The sequence below is a fragment of the Lissotriton helveticus genome, chromosome 6 (assembly GCF_964261635.1).
Source record: "Lissotriton helveticus chromosome 6, aLisHel1.1, whole genome shotgun sequence".
Taxonomy (NCBI): Eukaryota; Metazoa; Chordata; class Amphibia; order Caudata; family Salamandridae; genus Lissotriton; species Lissotriton helveticus.
In genome coordinates this window covers 1,901,606,816-1,901,623,938 of record NC_136067.1, presented here as the reverse complement: position 1 = coordinate 1,901,623,938, position 17,123 = coordinate 1,901,606,816, and the positions used below count along the sequence as shown (strand labels likewise).

The 17,123-nt window shown below is 42.4% G+C and overlaps 1 long non-coding RNA gene across 1 annotated transcript in view; it reads left to right on the top strand.

The window, feature by feature from the left end:
* The window catches only part of LOC144761946 (uncharacterized), a 46,200-nt gene extending 29,788 nt beyond the window's left edge, over positions 1–16,412 (top strand). Inside the window, exons 3-5 of the long non-coding RNA XR_013595969.1 lie at positions 3,845–3,929; positions 15,557–15,618; positions 16,153–16,412. This is a non-coding gene — a long non-coding RNA (uncharacterized LOC144761946). The remainder of the gene's footprint in view (positions 1–3,844; positions 3,930–15,556; positions 15,619–16,152) is intronic.
* The last annotated feature ends 711 nt before the right edge of the window (positions 16,413–17,123 follow it).

The window sequence follows — 17,123 nt, the reverse complement described above, 5'->3', positions numbered from 1 at the left end:
TGCAAAGCATTGTTCTTTTGAAGAGTTGCAAATGTTGTGACATCACCACCCAAATGTAACTGACCTATGTTAGGCAAGCATTATCAATCTAAGCCTCATATTACTGTCTTCCGGTACATCCGTAATTCTGAATCATTTCGAATAGTGAACAGTCCACTAGAGAGAGCGCAAGCCACTGAAAGCTGGAGCCAGGCTCGAGCCTGAAGCTTGGCTCTAGCTCAGCTCGAGGTCTTGTTGGTACTTCAAGCCCATACTAAGCCGAGCTTTCTAATGGCTTCTGCCTGCCTCCATCACTGTACCTGGGATGTGGCGTCATGGCCAGAGCTTCCAACTTTGGAACGGGAGAACCAGGTTTGAGGCTAGCCTTAGCTCAAAATCCTGTGATTCTGGGTAAATTGCTTATATTCCCATCCTATAGACAATGAATGATGACCATGTGTAATGTAACTGGTGCTCATATAAAGCACTGCAATACCTTCAGATCAAGTTCCCACTATATAAAAACTGCACATAGACATTAAAAAAGCCTTTACATAAGGAAAGACAAATACTTACCCATTTATGGGTTGATTTGTACAAAGTGAAACAAAAAAAAGTAGATAAATCACTGCTTCACCGCTTAAATTAGGTGATTTTAGACAAATAGTTTATTTCACCCAAACTCTTTTTCTTCATTATCCTCTATGAAAACACTTCCAAATATGTGATTTCAGAACTCCAGTTGTACAAAAACCTACTGTGTTACACTATAATGTTGCTCTATAATATGCTCACCATGTACAGGTTTTACATGATAACTGTCTTGCCTTCTTAGTTCACTAATGGTTCATGTTATAAAACAATCATCTTTTACGGGTACTTCACGTACTGAAGTATTAATGTCAAGGCTTCCACATGTTAAAGAAATTAAACTTTATTACATTTTGCAGAGACTGTACTATGTTTGTAGTATTATTTACATAGCAAACATTGTCAGGTCTTGGCTCCGGCACTGGCTCTAAGGGACTGATTATGATGGCAGTCAGACGAGCGTCCGACCACCATCATTTCGTGATCTGGACAGCCCGACAAGTAGGCGGCGGTCCAGACCTCCGAATTATGATCCAACCACCGTCAAGGAGGTCAGAAACTTGCCGTTTTGCATTGAGGCTTATGCTGCGGACCGGAAAAGGGCCTCAATGAAAAAAGGCATGTTAAGAAACATCACTGCACTGGTGCCTGGCACATTGTGCATGGATGTTTCGGGGGCACCACGGGTGCCACGGGCCCCATGGCGGAGGCTCAGGAGAATGGGGGGCTCTGCTAGGAGCCCCCCAAACTTGCTTTCCATCTGCCTTTTCATGGCGGTCAGACCGGCATGAAAAGGCAGAGAGAAAGGGACATCGTAACCCCGATGGCGGTGCCTGTGCAGGCACTGCCACCATTCAGGGATTACCTGTCCAACCACCGCCCGACGGGATCACTGATTCTTTCGGAGGTGGCGGTCTTCCCCCCCCATCACCCCCCCCCCCCTCCCGCTGCAACGCTCTGATCACCGGACATCATACTCCGTCGGTCGGACTAATATCCTGCATGTTGGGCAAATTACAATGTTGTACGGTCCGTACGACATTGTAATCGGGCCCTAAGATCTGAGTCAGACCCTTAACTCGGTTCTGGCTCTGCTATCCCTGTAAATTTGTTGCCTCGCCCACCATTAGATCACCCTTCCTCTGTATACTCCAGTTCTTAAGATTTAGATTACTAAAATGTTTCCTGGATAACATCTGATTTGGGACTTCCAAACCCATTGTTCCTCATCACTTGCCTAAGAAGACTCTAATGAAGCATCCACCCTCTTTAAAAGTAGATATCTGTTATAACCTGTTTTGGAGCCTTTGCGTCTCCTGCTTGATGCCCAAACATTCTAGAGCATTCTAGAAGCATATTACAAAATAAAACACCACATTATTTTTTAACATTTGATAACCCAAAATACAACATTTGTAGCCGGTTTGCTGACTTTAGGCCAAAAACTGAGCTTTCTTCCCAGACAATGTAATATAATCTTAGCAAATGCCTGAATATATTGTACGGGCAATTGAACCTTTAGATTAGTACAAACTTGCAACATTTTGGGTATAAGTATCATCTTGATCATATTAAACTTGACCGTTAGCCCTATTATCAGCCATTTTCACTGTTTAGTTTCCATCTTTAGTTTTGTTATTAGAGGCTCAGGTTTTCTACTAGACTTTCATTTCTCTTTTTAGTTATCACTGCCCCATTTCATATTAATGATGTATCCTGGAATATTTTTCAAAGCACTGAATTGTTTTCAAACTGAATTGGCTAATTTGGGTGTGCTACCAGTCATGTCGTCTGCACACAGGAGTGTTTTAATATCGGTATTTCCATATTTTATTTCATCACACTCTCTACACTACTTTTATCTGGAATTCTTAATCTTAATAGGAGACTTTTTCATTTTGTACTAGCCAATAGTGTTTGCTGTACTTGTCAGATTATAAACTATTTTTCACTCTAATTTTCGTGTCTTGGAAACATCAGTCTCCAAGACTACTCATTTTTACCAGGTCAGATCTGGCTCTTCTCTCCCAAGTCACATATCAAATAACCTGTCCTGGCTACACCTCCAAGGAACCATTTGAATCCAATTTTACTATTCAGAAATGTTTTCCATATCATATCATACCGTACCATACAATGCTATGCCATAAACCTACCATAACATCCACACCACGCCATGGCATGCCGCACAATACCATAACATAATATAGTAGCCCAAGAAGAGACAAAGGCCGGCTGGAACCTGCCAGAATTTTAAATTGGCCTCCAGACTACACAAAGATTTCGGCAAAAAACACCTTAATGGCGCTTCTTTAATCGTGTTGGGATTTCATGTTAAAACCGTTTCATATATTTCTATTTTTTCACAAGATTTTAATTAAAAACTGTGAAAAGTTGCTTCTTTGCTATCTAAAAATGAAATGTTCATATGTCATTCTTTATTATCTTTTTAGTTAGTTTCCCAAAAGTAACAGTGTTGGACTGGGCTTTTTCTACAGGGTCATTCTTAGAATTTTGGCCTTCACTCCTCCAGTTTTTTTTGCTGATGTAGTTTTGCTGGCTCTAGGACTGTAATAAGCTACTCACCTGAATCCCAGGTGCTTCCGATGGGGTCACCCTGAATCCCCTGATTCCTCCTAGGAGCCCATGCATGAGGTCAGGATATAACACTGTTTCGACCACAGGGCCCTTGGGGATAGGGGTTTGGGGTTGGAAAGACCAGATGCTGTGGTTCTCCTCCTTGGCCGTGGCGATTGCAGTGAGCCTCGGAAGGGGCCACCTTAGATCTTGTGGCGCAATGGTTAAGGAGTACCTGTAAGGTACAAGGGAATAGGTGAGCTCACAATCTTTAGGACTTTTTCCCCCCTTGTACTATGTAGCCCACTAGTTGTGACCATACCTTAAACAGTCATCTACCAGGCACTTCCCTTCCAAAGAATAAGTCTTCTGAACTCACTTAACTGGAGTTTAAAATATTTCCATAAAAATGAGTCCCTATCTCTGCCCTTTGTAATTGGTCTACGACTCAGTGTTGTGAGGAGTAGATTTCTTCCGCCAATATTAAAATCCTTGGGGACAGTCTGCCTATTTATAGCGCGGACACTTGAGGGGTGTCCAGAAAATAACTGGGGCCTTGCAATAGAATTGTTCAGGAAGGCTACTGAGCTCAGAGCATTTATAAATATGCATATATCGATTGTGAACAAGAATACCTTGAAGCTGGAGTTGTTCTTGTTTTGTCTTTAATCTTTTTCTTGTTCTTGTTCTTTTTCAGAGATCGGGCTTAGCCGGTATCTAGAGACTGCAGAGGCTGGGGAAGCAGGAATGATGTCAGGAGAGGAGCCGATTATAAGAAACAGGTGAGTGGTCAGTAGGGAGACCAAACAATGCTAATTGGGTAAAGTGATCTGTTTATAGAACTGCCGGCCACCTACAGGGCACATGAAGGGGGAAAACACTGGAAGTTGCTAGAAGCTGAGTCACATGATTTTAATTGGAAGGAAGCCATCTACTGGGGTCATAGAACGTTCAACACCGTTCCAGGCTAATTTCCATGATTGAGGCTAATTGGCAGAAAGGCACCTGTCGGAGTCATGGAATGTTCAACACAGCCTCAGGCTATGTTCTGTTGATTGAAGCTAATTGGCAGGAACTTACAGCAGCTGTTGTACTGGCAAAAGTAATTAGTTTTGATTGCTTAACAGCTGCATCTGCAGGGTTAACAGGAAGTTGAAGCCTTCTGGAGGATTCTGCTGCTCGCTAGTTTTTTCAGACAGTTAAGAGTCTTTTTTTGAAAGGGTCAATGGCTGCTTCTGCATCACTTGGGTGAACAGAACAGACAGCATTCCAATACAGAGAATAAATGGGCCTATCCAGAGGGTTGGGGAAGAATGGGAACATAGTCGAAGTCAAATCGAGGGTTGTGCTGTTGCTGAGACCGTGACAAGGACTTTGCACACTTTACCACTTCTAACTAGTGCTAAAGTGCTTGTGCTCGCTTCTTAAAACAAGTTAGCATTTTCTTATCCCCAATTGGCATATTTAATTTACTTGTAAGTCCCTAGTAAAGTGGTACTAGCTGTGCCCAGGGCCTCTCAGTTAAATGCTACCAGTGGGCCTGCAGCACTGATTGTGCCACCCACTTGAGTAGCACTTTAAACGTGTCTTAGGCCTGCGATTGCAGTCTGTGTGTGCAGTTTTAAACCTTTTGCCAGGCCCAAACCTTCCATTTTAACACGTTAGTCACCCCAAGGGTAGGCCCTGAACAGCCCAGATGGCAGAGTGCAGTGTATTCAGAAAGTCGGACATGTATTTATTATCTTTACATATCCTGGTAGCGAAACACCTGTAACTCGTTTTCCACCACTGCAAGGCCTACTTCTCCCCTAGGCTAACATTGAGGTTACCTTATTACATCTAGTAAGTGATACTTTCCAAATGGGAGTAGGTAACCAGTTTATGTTTGGTTTCTTTAGAATGACAATGAAAAACCCTCTCCAAATTACAATTTTGAAAATGACATTTTTAGAAAGTTTACATTTTCCTGCCTTTGTTATTTAGAGCCTGCACCCTGCCTCTGGGTCACGTGAATGGGTGTAGTTGCTAGTTCAGCTTTGTGCATTCCTCTTAAAGAATCATACACAATAGAGAGCTTATAGGTGTGCCTGGATGGGCCATCACTGGCAGGATGGGAGGGAGGAGCTGGGCACAGCCCCACTTATTTATTTATTTATTTATTTAACTTATAAAGCACGCTATCACCTTGCAGGCATCCTGGCGCTAGGCAACTCAGAGGACAAAAAATGTGTTGGATACAAGACAGACGACTATGTCTTGGGGAACAACCAGGTTTTCAAACTCCTTCTAAACGGGAGGAGCTCCTTGATTTGTCTAATCTCCCACAGGTGTTCATTCCACACTTATACTTGAATAGGCTGTGTCGTGCCTCCACACATTGGGCTGTATACCTCTGTAGATAGTCTGGAGACGAGAAGGGGAAGGCAGGATGCCTGGAGACTTCAAAGTCATGCCTCTAGGAGCTTCTCCCAATTCAAAGGCACAACTGGGTATACATACTAGACCTGAGACACCAATTCTTCAGTATTCTTCTGGACCTTTGGATACTCTGACAGTAAGGAGGACTACTGTGCTGATGAAAGAACTGAAAGAACTATGCTGGACTGCTGCTCCGAAGGAACTGCTTCTCTGCTGGTCTGACCTGCTGCCTGCTGCCCTCTTGCCTGAGTGAGAAGGACTGGACCAGCATATGTTGAACACAGGACCCGAAAATGACTCAAGGTCTAATTGTCTTGCCTCCTGACCAGAGCTTCAGGGACAGAAGGCACCAACAATCTTGATCCTAGCACATGGACTCTGCCATCTGTGAGTCCTGCCCTCCCAAGTGGTCCTATCCCGGTCCTGTACCCTTGAAGGTGCTCTGCCAAGCCCTGCTGTGGTCCCCATCGAAACTGTTGTAAAGTGATGTGATGCCTCGCAGCACAGTTGCCAGCCTCATCAATGCGATATGAAGCGGCACGAGCCCAGCAAAGCCTGGCTGCACAGCTGCCAGCTTCTTTGGACCTGGCGCTGAGCGATGAAAAGCCCCACAAGCTACGCTGCTCACCGGAACCGATGCAAAGCCTTGCAACGCTACATCGGAACTGACGCCCGGTGACATAAAGCCTCGCAAAGCAAAGCAGTGCAGATCCCACACCAGGATTGAAGGTACTTGGTTCAGCTGGCCTCACTGGGTCCCTATAGCCAGCCCACTCTCCATCACAGTCGGCCTGAACTTGTAAATTTGTCCCAGTCTGGGGCTGGCCCTTTGTGGTTTTTGGCGCTATTGTCACTGAAATCTTTACAATTGCATAGTACGGTTCTACTGATTGAATGTTTGTCGTTTTGGTCTTCTTTTATTTCTTAAAAATAACTTTATGTTTCTAACTTGGTGTGGGATCCTTTCTGTGAGGTGTTTTGAACGTTACTACTGTTTGAAGTGTTGCAAAAAACTTTACACATTGCCTCTAATATTAAGCCTTACTGCTCTTTGCCAAGCTACGAAAGGGTTGAGCACAGGTTAATTTAGGGTTGGCTTGTGCCTCACCCTGACAAAGATTGTGGTTTATGCTTGCTGCTTGAGCAGGGTTCTCACACCAGTTAACCAATAAAGCAATTTCTTGCAAACAGCTAACACGGTTTCTTATCTGTGTGTATTAGCAAAAATATCTGACTACAGGTTCAGATATAGCAACACTTTATCTGATATGCTTCTTGCAGATGGACACTTCAGTATTCATGCAGTGGAGCTCTTTCATCTTGACATACCATAATAGAAAACAGAGCACTGTAATTTTAAAAAGCATATAGATCCCATTATATTAAGGCATTTGAGCATGGAAGTCCAACACGCACTTGAAAGTGATTTGAATTATCAGTGCAAGGTGTTCACAAAAGCTGATCTTGCAGTCATAAACCTATTTACCCATGCACAATATTACCCTAGAATGGTGTAGTCATGAGGATGAGCAAATCCTACTCCAGAAGATGGAATAGGGTTTTCCAGGGCTAGGATGCACCAAAAAGTTTTGAGACACGCAGACTTGGTAGCTTATGGGTATTCACAATCTTTTTTCTGAGACATTCCCAACTAGGAATGGTTGGAGTGTTCCACCTTCAAGCATAGATCACTTTTCAGAGTTCTTATGTGAACAGAAGACCACCCAAATTTATTAGGACTCAGGGAAAGATGCTTCTCGATGGTGCAAAATATTTTCCCAGTGAAGGAAAAAAGGCAATTGAACACTTAGGAAGGTATTCCTCCGTGCACAATTGTAAACTATTGTTGGAAATTACAGTATTTGCTTGGTGTACCCCCAAATTTTGACCTTGACTATTTTTGCTGGCTGTAGAAATCTGTGCACGTGACCCCTGCAAACCATGGGTAAAGTGTCTATGCTCCCCCTTTCAAAATGATGAAATTGGCATACCCTTAATTGGCATATTTACCTTACCCATAAGTCCATAATGAATGGTACAAAAATGTACCCAGGCTTGTAACTTATATGTCACCAGTGGACTTCAGCACCTATTGTGCCATCACCTACAGTGACAGTGTAAACATGGCTGCAGACCTCCCATGTGTAGCCTAACTGAGCAGATCACCCCCTAAATATGCCTTACTGCCCATAAGGCAGGTTGCATGGTGATTAAAAGTAGGATATGTAAAGGTTTAATTTTAAACGTCTTTATAGTGAAAAGGCCCTAAAAGCTATTTTCATTGTACCAGGGTTGGCTGCTGCACAGGAAAGCCTTGGGACATAATATTAAAGCCCAATTCACTGGTGACGTCAGATTTGTGAAACATATTTAGAAACAGGTACTTTTAAAAGTACCCCATTGGTTAGGGAGTGACCAGACGTTGCCCACACTCACAGGCTGGTGCCAGGCATCCATGTATCACCCAAAGTACCCTCGTTAGAATACTGCTGGGCCTGAGAAGAACAGAAGAGGACGGAACCTGCTGTCTGTGACCTAAGAAGAGGCAAGAATACTAGACCTGCTCTCCCTCTTGTACCCAGGGCAAAGAAGCGGACATCAAAGGTCATAAGGCCATCCTCCTGTTCAAGTTACAGGTGCACAACAAGCAACTAAAGGCCTTTTCTGTGGCTGCCAAGCTGAAAAAGGTTCCAAATGGAGCTGCCCTGGACCCAGCTGCATCCTCTGCTGGAGTGAGTCCTGACCTCCAAGTGCTGTCCCCAAGATCCTGGACCCTTGGTTTGTGTCAAAGGGTACTCCTCCTAACTGTTCCTGAAATGTGACTTGTAAAAACTTTTTGGCCCCAAGACCTACTTGCCAAGACAAACTTGCCAAGCCAGACCGACAAAGGTGTCTTATTGCTGGCCCAAAGATTCATGTGTCTCCCACTCTGAGCTTTTCTGCAGCAGCAAATCACTTCAGCTGGACCGTCCAATAATGATACTTGGCTTACTGGAGCCCTCTTCAGCTACTGCCTGCAGCATTGCCCTTCTTGAGGAATTTGAGCTTCAGTCTAAACATAGAAATCATCACAGAGCAAAGAAGTCAAACGCATCCGTCCGAGACCTTCGCTGGGCATGAAATAACATTTCTCCTGCTCTGCGCTTTTCCCGCCAAAAGTCAACAGCTTCACCAAGACCTTGTCAAGTTGCTAGCTGAGAACGGTGAGCCCTCTTCTGTCACAGCCTGCTGCCTTGCCCTGCATTTCCAAAACTAATCCTGAAGGTAAAACTTGGTTTCTGTTTCCAACCCGTGCTCCATTGTGGTTGGTGTTAACTTGCGCTGCTGGTCAAAAGCAACCAGATGAAAGCAGTTGACTCTTAACGATTTTTGGAGCTTTTTTTTGCATTAAATCCTAAAATGTTCATAACTACTGTTTCCATTATTGGATTTTTGTCATGTCGGTGTCATTTTATTTATTAAAATCTACTCTATTTTTAGATCTTGCCTGCAAAAGCAGATGCACTGCATGCACTCTCGCTTGTGAGGGGTATTGTTTACAATAAAGTGCGTGGAGCTCTCCCTTTACTAACATTAAAGGCCACTTCCTGCACAAAAACATTCCTTAGAGGCATGTATCTCTTTCTAAGTGTGGTGCAGAATGCAGCCCACTTAAAAGGAGGGAACAACGAGGAGAAATAAAGATGTTTCTCCTCGTGGCGCCTCTGCTGGGGAGGTGAACAATTCTAATGCATTCCCAGGTCTTCCAGTGTTCGTAAATCTGCAAATGTGTCAGAATAAATGGATGAATGCATGGGAACACCTTTGCTCCGCATATGGCACGCCTCCCGGCTGCAGTGTAATGCAAGGCAGCAATTTGCGCAACCGTGCGTTACTTTAGAGTTATCAAGCCACACAGGGCAATGCAAGGTGGCCTTGTGTGGTTTGATAAATCTCATTTAGGTTTTGCGTTGCCCTTGCATCCCCTTGCGTGGTGCAAGGGCGATGCAAAACCTTGATAAATATGGGTCTATGTTTGGTATGCCAATCACTACTGATGCCATGATTAGTACTCACACTCTGATAACGCCCCCTCTCACCAACAATCAATATGTGTATGTGAACTATCATGGCACAATTGCAGGGATAGCCTCTGGATTTACAAGGTACATAAGCAAATGCCAGCTTGGCACAGTATGAACCCTTATGGGTGTAGAGATTGGCACAGTTTGAAGCTGGACAATATGGAGAACAGTGGCTAGACACTTCCATGACTAAATCAACCATAGGTGGATCAGAGTACACAGTGATGTAGCAATGGTATCATGATCCCTAATGCAAACCAGGAAATGAGCCCTCCGTCTCCTGTTACAGCGGTAAAAATCAGTTACAACTGAGGTGCACTTTGCTCCGCTTTCACTTCGGGCCCCGTGCCTCTGTACCTGCTGCACTATTGACAGCTATGCCCCATAGAGTATAGAGGTCTTGTGCACTGCACTTGTGAAACATGTTTCCTAGGTCAGTCAGAGGTTACTTAACTCCAATTGTAATAACTGCAGTAATTACCGCTGGTGTCCTGGGGCCATACTATTATTTGGGCCCAAACTGGAAAACCAAGTACCCCTCTTGAGCATTTGATAGTATGATCCTTATGCTATTATACTATAACTGCTGTAGTTGCAGTTTACCATGCGGCCAGTGACTATTTGTTGTTCAATGGGGATGAATTTTCAAGCAATCTCAGAACTTCAAAGGCTGATACCATCCTTCTCCAAGCATAGCTTAAACACAGACAGTAACTCACATCTCAGTTTTCTAAAAGATACACTTCAAAGCAGTAGAGTCTCTCTTATTACTCTTCGAAGGCAAAATGTATCCCTTGATTTTACTCTGTTGCAACTCCTGCTTAAGGTGATGCTGCTAGAATGGTACCGAGCTTTGATACACCTGTCACTAAACCCTCAAGACTCAAAGGGGCAGATTTATGAAGGCCTTGCGCCGCCGGTGCGTCATTTTTAACATGGGAAAAAGTGACGCACCGGCGGCGCAAGGCCTTCATAAATCTGCCCCAAAGAACTTATTCGGGGTCCCTTCCAAAGCAATGAGTTGGCAAGCACAGCATTCTATTTCTAGGTCGGAGGACAGAGCTTGGTAACCAGATTCCAGTGCTGACCACCGTGAACTTGAGTCACATTGGAATGTTGATACATATCGCCCTAAGGAATCGCACATTGGAATGTTGATACATATCGCCCTAAGGCATGCGTATGTGCGATTCCTAAATAGCGATTTTTAAGGAATCGCTATTTAGGAATCGCACAATGATATGTATGTAGAAATCAGCTTCTTTTTAGCGATTTCTTAATATTCCTTAATTGCGATTAGCAAATTGCTAATCACAAATAAGGAATAATTTCCCATTCATTTCTATGGGCCAGGAGGCCCATAGGAATGAAGGGGAAATGTGCGATTAGCAATTAGCTAATCGCAAATTGGGAATATTTTCAAGGGTGCAGGGGTGTCCAATGGACACCATGCTGCACCCCTGAAAATGACATGTGTGCGCATATGGCGCACATACATGCCCTAAGGGCATGTATGAGCGTCACATGGCACCTTTTGTTTTTAAATAAAATGCTTTTTAAAAGGAATTCGCAACTTACCACCAAGTTGGTGGTAATTTGCGATTCCTTAGGAACAATTAGCAATATTTTATTGCATCATACATTGCATTTAAGGAATCGTACATTTTGCGATTCCTTAAATGCAATCGCAAAATAAGGAATAGCAAATTGTGCGATTCCTTATTTTGTACCACATTTGTGTCATACATACCATATTGAGAATTCGCATTCGCTTAGGCCGAAATTCTGAAAATTTCGGCCTTTGCGAATGCGAAAATGCTTGATACATATCGCCCTTAGTTTACAGCTAAAAAAAGAACATACCAGCAAAAACCTGCTAACTCTACATGACTTGTCTTTTTTGCCAAAGAATTACTGTTCCCTATATGTAGTAGATGTTATGTTTGGCTCTACGTAATCCGAGAACATTTTTTTTCTGCTGCTAATTATCAGATGTGATGAAACCAGGTTGAGGAGACCCCACTGTCAACATTTTTTCACAACAATCCATTCTCTGAGAAAACCGTTCATTTGAATGCACTGACTGTCCCCCGGGAAAACACCAGATGTAATGTGCCTACATGTCGATTTTACACCTTTAACTGATCTGTGGATTTATTTTTCTGACAGGATTTTTATGATTCATATCACATTCACTCTTCCTTCTAAGCTTGCCTCCTTATTGTCCCAGCTCATTCTTCTTTCTATCTTTCCTCTCCTCCAGCCTGGTTACTTGCAAGTATGCATTGTGGTAGCCACAGGAGACAGACTAACACAACCCATTGTTTTCTTGTTTCCTCTGAATCTTCCTCCCAATCTTTTTTTGATGAATTATACTATAGTTCCTAATATGTAAGTAATCGACTGTACATATTTTAGTCGATTTTTCCCTCCTGAAATTATTCGATCATTAGTTTATTCAGTGATTTCGGAATACAAGCTTGCATCAGAATGTTTGCTCCAAGCCGCTTTTCACATGGAGAGTGGTTATGACAACACATTACTCTTAGCTTTGTTTGATGGTTTAAAAATGGGATCCTCCCAGAATGCAGCTCAAGTCACCATTTTCTATTTTCAAACCACCTAGCAGTAACAATTCGCCAATGCACATGTATACTCAAGCGTGTGGTATATAATGTTACTTACATGGTTAGTCAAGATGATAGGAGTAAAGAGATATCTGTGCTGTTATTTGCATATGTCTCTCTCCATCTCTCTCTCTCTCTTCCTCTCTGTCTCGCTCTTGCTAGTGCTGTATACAGAGTCTGCAAATCTAACGTGGAAGAGGTTGTATGTTGAAGGGTGCTTGGGATTTTTATTTGCCTCGTTAATATTAGCATTTTTATTTTTGGTCTCTGGCATGATTCACATATGGTTATGAGTACTTAAGTACAACCAAAGGCAATGTTTGCGATTGCAAAATGATATTCCTGACACACATAATCAGAGGAGGAGACATCTGTTGACACAGAAATGTTGTCACTATGATGAGATTCCATGTGACCAAATATACTAGAAGACAGGCCTGAGGGCGGGCATCAGGGAGTACAGCCCTGAAAGATGGTGATGCTTAGATATCATTTATGATCACTCTAATGAAAAGTGGAAGTAAGAATTCCATTCCGCAGATTGAAGAGGGTGGATGGCCAAAGTGCTCTTGCCTTCTCTTTGTTTTTCAAAGTGAATCTGCTGAAAAAGCAGAGAAGAGGGATGTCTTGTCATGTAGTGTCTGCCCTACTGAAGGAACTGCATGTTTGTGGACAGCATAACCTTTGGGATTGTGCCATGTACCCCTTCAGGATATGTCGTCCTATAGGCCAGTGGCTCACAGTTCCACCATAAGTCACCCCAACCCTGGGCGGGTAGCATATGGTTCTGGCAAACACTAAAAATGACAACCCTGATCCCCCAGGAATCATGTTAACAGATCTAGAACCCTTTTGCTCAGTCACTCATGCTCTATTTCTCTCAGAGAAATATTTAAAGGATTACACAGTGGGGCTTTTTCATTATTTATTGAACCAATGTGATTCTTGTATAAAATATATGTGCTGCAATGATCAAAAGATAGGAGCAAATTAAAGTTATTAGTAGTACAAGGACAGTAAACAGAATAAAAAAGTTCCACCATCATGCTGAAACAATATACATATATGCAACCATATGAAACAATATAAAAAACGGTCATACTCCTCCTACTCGTCCCCTAACCTAAGTGGTGTCTAGAGCGTGTGTGTGTGTGTTCTGCCAAGAATCCTCGTACTGGATAAATCCAACCTCTGTTACCTGAAGGGAAAGAATGTAGGTCCCCATCTTGGTCACAAGATGGACACCCCTGGTAGAGATATCACCAAGCTGCTGTGCCAAAGCATCAGCATGTGGAGACCTCACAAATGACAGCAAAGTGCTCCTCTGCCAAAGTCCGGAAAGGGATGTTTATTTAGAACAAAAGGAATCCTTGCATTGGGCCGTGATCTTGAACAGGCTGCCACTGTTTGTGTGTTATAGATAGCTATGTTGCTGTATGTATGAGAACAACAAGCACATTTGCACAACGTATGGATAAACATTGTACATAGTGTCAAGGTAGCATGATAGTGTTCTTGCAAAGTTAATTCTGTAAGCAAGTTTAGTTCCCAAGAAACTAATACAGACTGCCCCAGATGCAAATGTATGTCAGAAGTTATCTTGTAAAAGTGAAGTCAACCTTAGGAGGGACCAGTGTATATGTAGAATGGCAGTGTTTACCTCGAGGCCTAACTGAAAACAGGACAGTTTACAACCGGTATCATGGGAGTCCATAGTCCGCTATGCTTCCTATAAGAAGGTAGGTGTGTGTCTCTGTACTAACAGGGCAAAGCAAAACAGGCAAAAATGACGCACCGCAGGTAAATTAATACTTTTCTACACCCTATTTTATACATTGCTATGCATATGCAAAAGTAGCCGGTGTATACCACAGATATTCATCCTGCACTTTGGTAAATGTGGGGTCCTCCTGTACACACCAATATGCCTGACCTGTTTTATGCATCACTCCGTTTACCATTGTGGGCTGTTCAAAAGTTTGTTCCATTTAACAGAACCATGTGAATGGTTCAGGCATGTGTGTAGGCACGGTCTTCAGTGGCAGTCTATACAGGTGTACAGGAAAACTGCAAAGTCTGGACCCTCGAATAAAGGAAGGTGGCTCCTTACACTGGGTCGACTGGCCTGCATCGAGAGGTATTGGCATATCCATTCTCTTCTTCACTAAAAATCCTTTCTTTTTAACTTTGGAAGCAACAACAATAATTTGAGGCAATTCCTGCATCCATTACTTTTCTGCATTGATCAACACATGCACTCTATCGTTGGGACACAGTGTTCACAGAATAAGTTGCTTCCTAACCATGTCTAATAGGAGGTCATAATTAGGCTCACATTTTCAAATTTTAGTTGTTTTTACAGCAGAAATACAGGGAGAAAATCATCTAATTCCTTTTTTAATTCATTTTTAAATATGCTAAAATACAGAAAATAGGTTTTCTTATGGGCGATTCTGCCTATTGTCGATCAAGAGTGCTCGTCCAATGACTTTGCAGATAGACAAGCAGTGGAGTTCATTGAACATTCAAACATGAGTATACATTTGTTTGTCAAATGAATCTGGACATACACCCTTTGCAGCTTCTTTTTTTACAGTAAACACACAATTATGGATTCATACTGCTAAAATGAACAAAATATAAATATGGATAAATGCAAATGGAAATGTAAAAGAAGTTGAATAAAACCGGAAGCACTAGTCATAAGATACAAAAGTGTGTAGTATACCTATAATTTCCAGAATCTATTAATCTTTTGTTGAATTCGTTCTGATGCCATAATTTGCTCCATGTTAGACAATGATCTCAAAATCAGCATTAATAACTTACTGCACATGACATCCTATGTCACAGAGCCCTCGCCATACCTGGCAATGACCAGGCACCACTTTTTTCATAGACTTAGGGGCTGATTACGATGTTGGGCGGAAACTTTGCGCCTGACACTGACTCAAAATCGGGACCGACTGACTTGCGGTCAGCGGTTCCGCCCGCCCAATTACGATTACCATGCGACCGAACACTGTTCGGTCAGATTCCCATTGTTTCATATCGGAACTTGTGTTCCATCCAACAACACAGGCTCCTATGGGAAAATGAGGTGTGTTTGTAATCGTCACTTACTGCACTCATTTTGATAATTTCCAAAACACATGATAGTACTGACAGTGATGACTTGCGTGTCCGTTTAGTTACAGTAGTGATTAAACAGGTGTGATGAGTTATCAAGTATCCCCTTATCATCATCTACCAGTACAGAGTATTTTTTCTGAGCATGACTATCGCGTTTCTTTTATATAGAGTCCCTCATCCTTATAGTTGTGAGGACGCATTCGATCGGCCGTGAGGAAAGCAAGCCACAGGTGTGTGTAAACCTGAATACTTATTACTATGATGTTTATTCTGACATGGCATGTAGGCAATATGAGAATACACAGTTTAATGATTTTTCATTTCAGTATGCATTTTTCCATGTAATAGAGGGTATTTCTAACACCATATATAGATCATCAGAATCCTCCATGATTATGTTATTTTATGTGCTCGAACTAGTTTCAATAATGTTTTCTAGCCAATATATATACCATCAACACGAGGATTATACCAACCCACATGTACTATGTTTATCCACCTATGTATCTTGTGTACAACAGATATCCCCTAGTTTACCATCTGACTGTACTGTTACTGATGGTATTTTTGTAACTCATATATATTAAGCTGTAATGTCTCTTTGCTTATGTATGTTTCATACAGCAGATATTTCCTAGCACACCATCATATTGTCTTGTTACTGATGACGTTTTTTCCCCCCTGTGTAGAATTTCTTGAGCTTAACTTCTATAAAAGTCATATGATGTATTTTCATAGTATATTTTCAATCTATATTCTTTTAGGTATTCGCCCCTAAAGAAGGGAACAGGGCTTCCCGAAATGCATCGGGCGACACTGCTTTACAACTCTTGGTGTCATTGCGCTATGTAAAGAATTATCTTCCATAGACAGTTATGTACATAAATATATGAGCATACGTATGATCTCTACAAGATTCTTTTTGAAAAATAAGATATAGACACATATAGTGTTTGTGATGTATTATGAGAACATTATGCAGGAGCATATTAATGTTTTTTGTTTGAAAATGTATGTTGCACAATAAATACATTAAGTGTAAAAGAAGTCCATAGATTATTTATTTTCCTAAGTAGGTATATTATATTTAATTTGTTGAGAATTAATTTTCTCCAGGAACAGTGCATCCTGCATGTAGGCTTCGCTTACATTTTCCCCAAGATGTTTGTAAAAGCCTACATCCTGTCGCAGGCACCCCACTGTTTCTGCCACACAGTGCAAGGTTTTACAGGGGAGGTTTGTTATGTGCCCTCTCAGTCCCCAACCAGAGGCATTAGGATGAAGCGGGCCCTGCTTGGGGCTCCCAAAGTCACTTTTAGACAGCCTTTTCATGGAAAAGCTGTTGTAAATCAACATCATAATCGCGAGGTCGAAAACGCTATCCATAGAGGTGTATGATGCGATTCCGACCATCACGAATTCTCCGAAAGCCGGTTGGAACCGATTCGGAATGACTGCGCAGGTTTACCTTCCGACCGCGAACATTGTAATTGGCGGGGCAGGTTGTAAACTGACTGAGTAGATGGGAAGGGTTCTGACAAGGTCGACGAGATTCCGACTGTCGGGAGGAGGCTCCCCGCCCAACATCATAATCCTCCTAAATGTGAGCATTACCACCTGTTTAGGTGTCTTCACTCGTGGGTTCCATCTATTGTAAGATGGCAGATGGTTAGCCATGCACTCACCACACAGATGTTTTGATATTGTCCGGTGCCCTTTCACAATGTTCAATCAA